This window comes from Sitophilus oryzae, unplaced genomic scaffold (assembly GCF_002938485.1).
Source record: "Sitophilus oryzae breed Bouriz unplaced genomic scaffold, Soryzae_2.0 scaffold_1536_pilon_pilon, whole genome shotgun sequence".
NCBI classification, from domain to species: Eukaryota; Metazoa; Arthropoda; class Insecta; order Coleoptera; family Curculionidae; genus Sitophilus; species Sitophilus oryzae.
Window position 1 is genome coordinate 1,189,042 of NW_022146210.1, and position 9,995 is coordinate 1,199,036.

The following is a 9,995-nucleotide window of genomic DNA, read 5'->3' on the forward strand; positions in this document are numbered from 1 at the left end:
GGCCGCACCAGCACTAGAGAGGCAGTTAGTGGTCGCACGTGAACCAGTGAGGTTCGAGTCCGGAGTGCCCTGCCAAGTGTCCTGCTGCCAGCCGCCTGCCGCCGTATTGTATAAGGTAAGCACCCACCGCCAACGTGATCGAGAGTAGGTCGTATTCTTTTTATTGTTAATACCGTTTACTTTACTGCCTTGACGCGTTACAGGGATAAGGGAGACAGAGCAAAAGCTGGCAAAAACTTGTATTCGTTCAGGGTCAACCGTCCTCTAGCAGGTAGGGGAGCTGAACGGATCACGTGGACGCGAGGACCGATTTCTGTAGGAATAAAGGGAGACAGAGATAGTTAGAACGCGCGATCGCAAAAGCTGGCAAAACTTGTATTCGTTCAGGGCCAACCGTCCTCTAGCAGGTAGGGGAGCTGAACGGATCACGTGGACGCGAGGAAAACGCGCGATCGCAAAAGCTGGCAAAAACTTGTATTCGTTCAGGGCCAACCGTCCTCTAGCAGGTATGGGAACTGAACGGATCACGTGGACGCGAGGACCGATTTCTGTAGGAATAAAGGGAGACAGAGATAGTTAGAACGCGCTATCGCAAAAGCTGGCAAAACTTGTGTTCATTCAGGGCCAACCGTCCTCTAGCAGGTAGGGGAGCTGAACGGATCACGTGGACGCGAGGAACGATTTCTTTTGTTAGGGGAAAGAAGAAGCGTGAGAGAGATAACGAGCAAGGTGGTACAGTAAACGCACGGGTCGCGAATGTTCACGGAGCTAACACAGGACCTCGCCCAAATCCCGAAGCGGGTTCTGTAGCCCGCGTATTTTTTAGGTGTGTCGTCCGGACGACACCCTGCATCAGTGACGCTGAACGGGATCTCGCCGAAATCCCGAGGTTGTCCTGACCGGGCGGTGTGTGTGCGGCCTGCGTTTCTCGAAACGACGTACAACTCGCCGAGACGTCGCTAATTTCATGATCCAGGGCTCGCGTGTGTGTATATCCCACAGGACGCTGTTAATTTCGCGCTCTATCCGAGGCTCGCGTGTGTGATTATCCCACAGGACGCCGATTATTTTTGCGATCGATCCAGGGCTCGCGTGTGTGTATATCCCTCGGGACGCTGTTAATTTCGCGATCTATCCGGGGCTCGCGTGTGTGATTATCCCACAGGACGCCGATTATTTTGCGATCGATCCAGGACTCGCGTTTGTATATCCCTCGGGACGCTGTTAATTTCGCGATCTATCCGGGGCTCGCGTGTGTGATTATCCCACAGGACGCCGATTATTTTGCGATCGATCCAGGACTCGCGTTTGTATATCACGGGACGCTTTTAACGTCGACGCCGATCCGAGGTTCGTGTTACGTTGTCAAAACGGACGCCGTTCCAAGAAATGTTTAGCTGCGACCATCGGGACGCCCGAAACGACGTCGCCGCCGTTTAGAGAATCGCGTCATAGTAGAGTATGTTGCTCCGGTACTTACGTGTCCGTGTTCATTAGGACGCCACTAGATTCGACGTCGATTAGGAACTCGCGTCGCTTTATTTTATAGACCGTCATTGCGGGAACGCGTTTTTAATTCACGGGATAGAACCAGTCAGAGAGTTACATATCGGGAATAGTCGATCAAAACTCTAGAGGTACACGGTTGTTAGTGTAAATTTTGTTCTGCGAGGTACTAAATATTTACTTTATTTTTATTATTGTAAACTTTACTTTACGGATCATTAGATATACATTTTATTTCACTGTGGTTACGATTCGAGGACGTAAACCTTCCTGGATTATTTTTGTACATAATTGATTAGTTAAATAAAAGCCTAGTGTTACGTTATAGTTAATTGTGTGTTTTATTTTCTTTTCATCTCGTCACTCCCTGGTATCTCCACTGTATAAAAGCTACCCGTAGTGGCACTAGTGTTCTCTCAAACACTTTAAACATTGGGATGGCGCCCGAGGAACCGAACCAAGGCAACTCGACGTCAGTGACCTCTCTCTCTAAAACGGGGGGTCCTCACATTGTTATATTGATCTCTGTTATAAACCTATTCAGTGTTAAGTATACATAAATATAGATATATATTAAGTCCGATTTCAGTTCAGTAAAGAAAAAAGTAAGAAAAAACTATTTATTAAACATTAATATAATCAATTAGCAGGAGCAGAATCCTTCGACTAATTTGTTATTTCTACATTTTTTATATTGATCTCTGTTATGAACCTATTTAGTGTTAAGTATACACAGATGTAATATATTAAGTTGATTTCAGTTCAGTGAATAAAAAGTAAGAAACCACTATTTATAAAACATTAATACAATCAATTATGGCGCGGGCAGAATTCTTTTATTAATCGACTCATAGAAAACTTCATTAATTATGAGTTAAATTTTTGCTAATAATATTGTATTTTTTAAATATGAATTATGTGTATAGATACCCTTGAATATGATTGACAAATATAGAGTAATAGTCTTATTACACCGGCTGTATAGCAAAATAAATTATTTTTGTCCCCTAGTCCCTATGTCATAAAACACTGTGCGGCGCGGCGTGTAAAAAAGCTACCAAGATTGCGCGTGGCTAGTAACAAGCCGTCACAAGCTTGCGAACCTGTTGTGTTGTTGTATTTATCGAGATGAAGTGGAACGCAAATAATATTACAAAGTTTTTGGAAATATATGAAAATTTTCCCATATTATGGAATATAAAACTAAAGGATTATTTAGATACAAATCTAAGGGATTCTGCATTTGAAAAATTATCTGACGAACTAAAAGCCGAAGATCTAGTGGGAGATATGACAGTAAAGCAGCTAAAAGCGAAAATAAAAAGTATCAAGGATGCCTACCGTCAGGAATTAGCTAAAATTGAGGAGTCGAAAAAAAGTGACACAGGAGTTGATGATATTTATAAACCCAAATTGGTTTGGTTTGATAAAGCCAATTTTCTGCAAGAGATTATATCAACAAGAACGTCAAAATCAAATCTAGTAAGTACCTATTTACATAAAATTCCTTTTTTTAATGCTTGGCGTGTGTATGTGCCAAGTTTCTTGTAGTAAGTAAGGCATGATTTATAAACTTGAAGTTTAGTTGACGTTGTACGTTGCCTGTTTATTAAAATTCAAAAACTACTTTTGTTGTGGATAGTTTACTCGCTGATATAATTACACGCTACTAAACGTAGAGAACAGGTCCGTTATTTGGGATAAAACCAAAGATGATTTTAAAGATAGCAATAAAACAAAAAATGCTTGGGAAGAAATATTTATTGCGATGATTGAAAACTACGGAACATTATCCACTCAAGAATAAACGGAAAAAGGTTAGAAACTTAAGATGAGATTATTACTTATGACAATAAGCCCGGTCCCAGCGTTCCACGTTCACCTTTAGTAGAAAATTTGAATTCAGATATTGGACCACCTGCACCCGATCACTCAGAATATGTCCCAAGTAATAAGATACCAATGTTTTTTCTTTGGATGGTTTTCTATTGGTTTTTTTCATTATAGATGCTGTTTCGTCCCCAGAAATGGCAAAATCAGGAGAAAACCAGGGAAATGATGTAACAGGTAAGATTTCCTTTAAAATGAACAATGGATTTAGTTTAAGATTAATTACCCCGGTCCCAGCGCTCCACGTTCACCTTTATTAGAAAATATGGATTCAGATATTGAACCATTTTCACCCGATCACTCAGAATATGTTCCAAGTTCTTCAAGTGAAACATCTGAAGAACAATTAGGCACTGAAGTAGACATTCGACTCGAGGGTATGGAAGAAATTCCTATTAGGACAAAAAAACAAGAAAAAGGAAAATAAATCCGGCCGCCTGGAAGAGAAATATTGCCAAAAAAAGAAGGCAGCATGGAAATTATGGATTTCGACAACGAAAATACTTTTTTAAAAAATTTTATTTTTCATAAAGTATGTTTAACAGATACAATGAATACAATGGTTAAGAACAGAATGACAATTTTAATGCGCTTGGTTATATTTATAAGTTCGGTTTCGCTCGCGTCTTCGTGGGAAAACCATGCTATTTCCTCTCACATAACTCCTCCCTTCTTAAATGGAAAATGTGAGGGAGTGGCGAATCATTTTCAGGATGTTCCTCTCGGGGTTGCTTCTTTTTTCTATCTTCTTTTTGTAGATAGACCATGTAATCCAACAAATCATTGCGATGACCAGAATTGTAATGGCAATGCTAGCGAAACTCCATCCTACAGGGTGTATCACTTCATTAAAAGGTTGAAGTAATTTAACTTTTTCCTGAAGTTCAGATATTTCATGGATATTTATTGACTTAATATCGATAGGTTGATCTTCTTTTGAGTTTTCTGGTCCAACGTAGATTTTCGGTAAGGTAAAGGGCATTCCTTGATTGATGAATTGATAGCTTGATACATTTACTTCACAGTTCGGTTCGATTTCTACCAGGCTTGGATCGCTGATAAATTTATTTTCTTTTTCATCACCACACTGCTGCTGAATTTTCAATGGTTCTTCAGTAGGTATTGCGACGATATATTTGTTGTTGATTGGTTTTATAATTGGGTTCTTGATGAACGTTTTTACTGTATGGCAGGAGTGGATTTCGGCATCTTTGATTAGTGTCGATATACAGTCGTTGTTTGTTGGCTGAAGTTTATTTTGACAGATATGGATGTCTTCGATAACTGGGCATTCTTCTTCTTCATATTGTAGATGGTTCATGCCAAGTGTAAGGAAAGGTTGATTTGGTAAAATTATCGATTGATTGATGGGAATAGGGAATAGGTGAAATGTATCGAAAATCTCTTTTAACGATATTGGAAAATGAACTGCAAATATTATTTTATCCTCCGAATAACTTACTTGAAGGCCAGCTAATTGATAATATGAAATTACATTCTTAAACGTTATTATATTTTGCTCACCGTATAACTTAGTTAAATACGATACTGAGTAGTACAGCTCGGATGCAGACATCACGGCGCTATGTAAGGTGTTAAGTTTCGCAAACATTAGTGCGTTTTCTATATTATCTAAAAATGTAATTAAATTTTGGCAATTTAAAATTATTTGATGTAGTGTATTTTGGATATTCAAATATTGTGCAGAATTTCTAATTTGTTTTTCCAAATTTTGTATTTTATTTCTTATCATCTTTTGGTTTTCATTAAGGAGAGTTATAGATTCATTATAACTATTAATGAGTTGCCTTGTTAAAGATATTTGTAGAGATATTTCTTTATGCACAGAATTTTGATTATTTGATAGTATGGAAATTGCTTTGCCATATTTTTCACCATCTTCGCTATCTAAAGTGCCAAATAACCATTTTGATGTTTTGCCTATAATATTAATTAAACCGCGCTTATTTCGGCGATGAGGCGTAATATTATTTAATTTAGTTTTGGCTGTCAGTATAAAATGTTTCGCATGCGCAAGCATGTTCGGAAAATGAATGTAGTTTGCGGAATGTACTGAGTCATTGTGATATCTATAAATAGAGTCTTCTAAATGATTATAAAATTGTTCAATATTGGTTAGCTGGTCATAAATGGGTTGTGTTTGAACGTAATGTAAGAATGTGTGTTTGTGTTCTGTTATTCGCGTCTTGCCTAAATAAAAAGGAAGCAAAGGAGAGTTTAGAGTGGATATTATAACTTTAGAAAAGGATAGGTTAATGATTAGTGTTAGTATAGCTACATGAAGGTTGAGACGGGTCAACTTCATCTTCGTTTTGTGTGTCCTGTGAAGAAATATTAGTACTATTAAGAGGTCTCTTAATTTGGGACTTATGAATAACTTTATTTTTGTCAGTAATTATTTTGTTCTCTAAGTTTTGTCGGACGGTATGTTTCGTATGTTTGGCTTTTGTTTTACTTCTTGCTGCCATTTTATTTTTAACATAACATTTGGATCCTGGAGAGAAAGTAGGCGGATTTTCGCGTTTCTCATTTCTCTTCCGAATAGTCTTTTCTTTTGAATTATTACTTTGTTCGGTAATTTTATTATAAAGAAGTTTTAATTTTTCTTTTCTATCGGAAATATATTGGTTAACAATAATATCGTCTGTAAGGTCGAAAGGGTCGATAGATTTTAATCGTCCGTGTATAATATCAAACGGTTTTTGTTTAGTGACACTGTGCACAGACGAATTGTAACCTAAAATTGCATATTGCATGGCTTGTTTTATAGTTAAATTTTCGTCTTGAAGTTTTAATACTCTACAATTTTCTAAGAGCGATGAATGAACTCTTTCAATTGGACTATTACTGTTTGAATTACCAGGTGTTGTAAAATGAATAGAAATCTTGTGTAATTTGCAAAAGTCTATTAATAAAGAAGTTTTGAATTCTGTTCCGTTGTCACATGTAATCAATTTTGGGATACCAAAATGTGTTATAAAATTTAAAAATCCCTCGTACACTGTCGCGGCTGTACATACCGGTTCTAAAGGGTATGCCTGCGTGTATCGAGAAAATACGTCTATTATTGTTAAAAATTTGGTGTTCTGAATTTGTAAAGTGTCCATGTGGATTGATTCCAGTGGTTCAGAGGGGGTGGCTGTTAAAGAGAATTTTATTTTTGGCGGATGTCTATCGTATTTTGCCTGTTGACAAATTTCACAATTATTTATGTAATTAATAATATCCTGTTTCATGTTTGGCCAAAAATATAATTTTCTTAAATCTAATAGTACTTCGTTAATTCCGCGATGGCACGTTTTCTCGTGGTGGTACTTAATTAGTTCATTACGTCGTTCGTCTCTTGTTACATCATTTAACATGGAATTTGATATAGTTAAGTGATAAGAGTGGTTCTTAAATGTTCGTTGTAATATTACGCTAATTCTTGGATTTAAATTTACATCTGATTTTTGGATAAAAATGCAATAAGTCTTTTTAGGGTCAACGTGTTCTTTGAAGAATTTGATTATGTCGGTTTCTACGTTTTTTGATATATGTACTGTTTTTCTATTTTTATTTTCAAAAGGATTTGATCGAATTACTTGAGACTGTGCTGCTTAGAGGTTTAAAACCCAGGTTTGGCCAGGCTTTGCAATTACTCAAAGAACAGAGTGTGGAAGATAGGCTCTACATTAAAATTTTAAAAGACAAAGATGATTGCGCAGTCTTGAACAGACGTATTTTTGACATAGCTTCTACTGTAGCAACGGCTATTGCTAGTTTCAAAAACTCTAACTTTATAAATTATTATATGAACAAATCTCAAAGACTCAAAATGAATCAAAAAAACGTTTCATACGTGCCTGGAACTATATCCATGGCAAATGAAATACGGAAATACCCTTTAACACCGGCATCTAACATCTCACCTCGGGAGATAACAAACAGAAGAGAGACTATTATTGTTGTCACAGATAACCAGATAAATATGTCAACTTTTAACACAATAATGAGTTATTATGCTGCAAGATTTTATGAAGAGGGTCACCACGACATAAATAATGGAAGGCTCTTGACCTGCATAGCAGGTATAATAGCTAACTGTTCTGATTTTCGTGTCATCAGACCTTGGCAGAGTATGGTTAATGCTTACAAGACCGCCAGGATTGAGTTAATTATTCAGGAAATGACCAAGGATGATTTCATGACTTTTGTTACTGATGATGAAAGGACACAAGAGTTCATAGATCTATTCGGTGATGATATAGGATATGTTTTACAGGATACAAAGACACCATTTGTTATTTGTTTAACAATAATTATGGGTATGGTGAAAACATTAACTAATGCCAACTATTATAAATGGACTGAAGGTCGTGTTCGAACATTTGCTGGTACCCTTGGTGATACTTATACAGTAAATAATTATAAACAAAATATGTATCCTACCGACTGCGCCAATTATAATCCTACCGACTGCGCCAATTATGGATTTCGACAACGAAAATACTTTTTTTAAAAATTTTATTTTTCATAAAGTATGTTTAACAGATACAATGAATACAATGGTTAAGAACAGAATGACAATTTTAATGCGCTTGGTTATATTTATAAGTTCGGTTTCGCTCGCGTCTTCGTGGGAAAACCATGCTATTTCCTCTCACATAACTTGGAGAAGCCTACGTTTCTAGCAGAGGAACTTACGTCCCAGGGGTTTCCATGAAGGATTCGTGTAGTGCAATATGTAGGAAAAAATGCAATGACAAATTAACCAATGCTGCTAGACTCAAGATTTTTCAAGCATACTATCAGCTTAATTCACATGAACGCAAGAGGGATTTGCACACTATACACTATACTATACACAGTAACACGGAAAAAATTCCAAAAAAATGGACAACCAAGGAGAATTCCAAACGCCAATACACGATTCTTTTCTTTTTGCCTACCGATCAAGGAAAAATACAAGTCTGTAAGACTATGTTTATAAATACTTTGGGTATACGAAAAGGAGTGGTGGTGATATTACAATGCAAAATCGAACGGAAGGAAATATTAGTGCAACAGATCTAAGAGGCAAAGGTGCGAAGAAAGCCACACTCCCTGAAATGTTAGCGGGTGTAAGAAGCCATATTGAAAGGTTTCCTATCATGGCTTCCAACCTCCAACTAAAATATTTTATGTTGCAATTTTGACCCCCAACAAGTTCTCATGGTTCCTAATGACCCGTCGAACAATGCCTTATTTTATAAACAACGTTTGAAGTCATTCAATTTTACTATTTACAATGTTGTTTCTAAACAAGGGGACTGCTACATGTGGAGTGAAGTTGAAGGTAAACGTGGGAGTTGTGAAATCGCTAGTTGTCTTTATAGCTATTTCAAGTCATTACCGGATAACATTAAACACATAATTTGCTACAGTGATAGATGTGGAGGACAAAATCTCAACAAATATGTGGCAGCTATGTGTTTAAATGCGGTTCAGGAAATTCCACACTTGCAAACTATCGAACTAAAATTTCTTGTCGTTGGTCAGAGTGAGATGGAATGTGATTCCATGCATTCTGCTATATCTACGGAACTAAAAAGTGTTGGGAAGGCCAACTGGCCTGCAGATTGGAAAACCATAGCACGCTCTGCAAGAAGAAGGGGTGACAAACCCTATTGTAATGAAGTTCATAAAATTTCTAGGAGACCCTGTATATTGTGTTAATATTATACTAGAATAATAGAGCCTTCATGTTCTTTTAATAATGACAGTCAATGTATTTTATTGTTAGATCATTATTGTAATGAACTTCATTAGTGTTCTTATTGTTGAATTAAATAAGTTAAATATTTAATTGCCATTTTGTAAGAGAGTTTTGATCGCTGTGGTTCGGTGCGAGAAACCGAAAAGTTTGCGCCGCTCTCCCTACTCTACTAGTGCAGGTTGAGCGGAAGGGAGCGTTAGTCGAGTACCTCGGCTGCAGCAGCTCCAGAAAGACAGTTTGTGGTCGCACGTGAAACAGTTAGGTTCGAGTCCGGAGTGCCCTGCCAAGTGTCCTGCCGGCAGCCGCCTGTCGCCGCACTGTATAAGGTAGGTCGTATTTTTTTTATTGTTAATGACGTTTACTTTACTGCCTTAACGCGTTACAGGGATAAGGGAGACAGAGATATTTATATTCGCCCAGGTAGGCCGACTGTCCTCTACGGAGGTGGGGGGCTATTTGATCGAAACGCGCGAACGCAAAAAGCTAGCAAAACTTGTATTCGTTCAGGTGGGCCGACTGTCCTCTACGGAGGTTGGGGCCTGGTTGATCGGATCACGTGGACGCGAGGAACGGAGATATTTATATTCGCTCAGGTAGGCCGACTGTCCTCTACGGAGGTGGGGGGCTATTTGATCGAAACGCGCGAACGCAAAAAGCTAGCAAAACTTGTATTCGTTCAGGTGGGCCGACTGTCCTCTACGGAGGTTGAGGCCTATTTGACCGAAACGCACGAACGCAAAAAGATAGTGAGATGAACCGCCTATTTAGAAATAGACATATTTCTTTAAATCTAAAATATTCAGTTTTAAGACACTCTGTATACATAAATAAAATTATTGAT